Source organism: Elephas maximus, chromosome 3 (assembly GCF_024166365.1).
Source record: "Elephas maximus indicus isolate mEleMax1 chromosome 3, mEleMax1 primary haplotype, whole genome shotgun sequence".
In the NCBI taxonomy this organism is placed as follows: Eukaryota; Metazoa; Chordata; class Mammalia; order Proboscidea; family Elephantidae; genus Elephas; species Elephas maximus.
The window spans coordinates 53384956-53387747 of NC_064821.1; the positions used below are offsets into that span (position 1 = coordinate 53384956).

Here is a 2792-nt window from a genome sequence, read left to right on the forward strand (position 1 = left end):
TTGAAATTCTCTTTGTTGGTGTATAGGAATCCAGCTGGCTTTTCTATGTTGATCTTGCATCCTGCTACTCTGCTGAATCTTTCTATAGTTCCAGTAGTTTTCTTGTGGAACCTTTGGGGTTCTCTATGTATAGGATCATATTATCTGCAAATAGGGACAGTTTTACCTCTTCTTTTCAATTTGGATGCCCTTTATTTCCCTTTCTTGCCGTATTTCTCTAGCTAGGACTTCCAGCACAATATTAAATAGGAATGGTGATAAAAGGCATCCTCGTCTTGTTCCCATTCTCAGGGTAATGCTTTCAGCCTCTCACCATTGAGAATGATGTTAGTCATTGGTTTTGTATAGATGTCCTTTATTATGTTAAAGAATCTCCCTTCTATTCGTATTCAATTGAGAGTTTTCATCAGGAATAGGTGTTGGACTTTATCAAAGGACTTTTTTGTGCCTATTGAGATGATCATGTTTTATTTATGTGGCAAAATACATTGATTGATTTTCTAATGTTGAACCATCCTTGCATACCTAGTATGAATCCCACTTGGTCATGATATATTATTATTTTTATTTTTTATATGTTGCTGAATTCTATTGGCTAGAATTTTTTTGAGAACTTTTGCATCTATATTCATGAGAGATTTTGGTCTGTAATTTTCTTTTTCGTAGTATCTTTGTCTGGCTTTGGTGTCAGTGTTATTCTGGCTTCATATAATGAATTTGGGAGTATCTCTTCCTCTTCTATGCTCTGAAATAGTTTGAGCAGTACTGGTGTGAGTTCTTCTCTGAATGTTTGGTAGAATTCTCCAGGGAAGTCATCTGGGCCAGGGCTTTTTGTTGTTGTTGGAAGTTAAAAAAAATTTTTTTTATTACCTCTTCAACCTCTTCTCTTGTTATGGATCTGTTCAGATTTTCTGTCTGTTTATCTTAGTTTAGGTAAGTAGTGTGTTTCTAGAAATTTGTCCATTTCTGCTAACTAGTGCCATCATCGAGTCATTTCTGCTAGGTTCTTAAATTTGTTGGAGTACAGTTTTTCATAGTATTCTGTTATGATCCTTCTTTTTCAGCTGGATCTGTTGTAATGTCCCTTGGTGCCTGTGGGCTTCTTTTGCTGTTCACTTTTTATTTGCTCAAGTTACATGGCTAACATTTTGATTTTGGTCCATTCTTCTTTTTTGATGTGTGTAGTTATTGGTATAAATTGACCTCTGAGTACTGCCTCTCCTGTGTCCCAAAGGTTTTGGTATGATGTGATTTCATTCTCATTTGATTCTAGGAATTTTTTTTATTCCTTCTTTGATTTCTTCTATTACACAGTTGTTTCTAAGCAAGGTGTTATTTGGTTTCCGTATATTTGATTTTTTTCCTTGATCTTCCTGCTATTGATTTCTACCTTTATGGCATTGAAAAATCATTGTTAGATGCTACAAAGTAGGTAGCAATGCCTTAACCATAGGCATGCTGTAAGGCCCGAGGGCCTCTTCCATCTTTGTCAAGGGGAGTGCTAACCTTTTTTCCTTTCATACGACGCAGCCCTAACTTTCATATATATCCACCAGTTTCCACTGAGTCACTTCCAACTCCTGGTGGTGCCATGTGTATCAGAGTAGAACTGTGCCCCGCAGAGTTTTCAATGACTGATTTTTTCACAAGTAGATCATCAGGTCTTTCTTCCAAGAGGGATCTGGGTAGATTTGAACCTCCGGCCTTTTGGTTAGTAGCCAAGTACATCAACCATTTGCACCACCCAGGCACTCTGAATATGTACATAATCCCTGTATTTTCTGGCCCCTGCCTAACTCTTGATTCCCCCTAAAAATGATCAGCTACCCCCTTTGCCATGAGACCATGTCTTAGTCATCTAGTACTGTGAAAGGGAAGCAAGCAGAGAGTTGGGGGACCTCATGCCACCAAGAAAGCAGTGCCAGGAGGAGAGTGAGTCCCTTGGACCTGGGGTTCCTGCACAGAGAAGCTCCTAGTCCAGGGGAAGATTGACGAGAAGGACCTTCCTCCAGAGCCAACAGAGAGGGAAAGCCTTCCCCTGGAGCCAACACCCTGAATTTGGACTTCTAGCCTACTAAACTGTGAGAAAATAAAATTTCTCTTTGTTAAAACCATCCACTTGTGGCATTTCTGTTATAGCAGCACTAGATGACTAAGATAAAATTTGATACTGAGAGAGTGGGGTCCTGCTCTAACAGATACCTAAAATGTGGAATCAGTTTTGAAACTGTGAGTGGATAGAAGACTCAGAAGGAAGTGAGGAGAACTGTTAACACCAGAGAAGGTGCAGATGGTGAGAAGCAGCAGCAGCAAATCAGAAGACCGGCGCCAGACAGCACTGGAGCCGACCCACAGAGCGAGAGAGCTGAATGCCTGTGCAAAGGAGAATTCCTGGTAGAGTGGAGTGCCTCCGGGCATTTATCTGTGGAGCTACTGAGCTTTGGAACACTTGCCCCAACAGGGCAGATGATGGCATGAGGCTGGAAGGCTGAGAGTCCAAGGAACACAGAAAGCTGAGCTGCCTCAGTCTCAAAAGGTATGGTCACTACCTCTGGAGTTTCAAAGGGTGGAGCCATGGCCTCAGGTGTTTCTAAGGGTGGAGGTGCCACCCAAATGGGCTAGGAGAATGATACGCCTAAAGCCGAGGGAGCAGAGTTGCTGTCCCAGTATGCCTGGAAGGTGGAGCTGAAGCCCACTCAGAATCTGGAGAGTGTGGCCAGTATCTAGAGTCTGGAGGGCAGAGCTATTATGTAAATTGTCTCAGAGAATAGAAGGTTATTTTCAAAGCCTTG

The 2792-nt window shown here is 41.6% G+C and overlaps 1 non-coding gene across 1 annotated transcript; it reads right to left on the reverse strand.

The window, feature by feature from the left end:
- Window positions 1-1402: 1402 nt before the first annotated feature.
- LOC126074178 (U6atac minor spliceosomal RNA) lies at window positions 1403-1528 on the reverse strand. Its single transcript, XR_007516980.1, has one exon. It is a non-coding gene; the product is annotated as a U6atac minor spliceosomal RNA (small nuclear RNA).
- Window positions 1529-2792: the final 1264 nt, after the last annotated feature.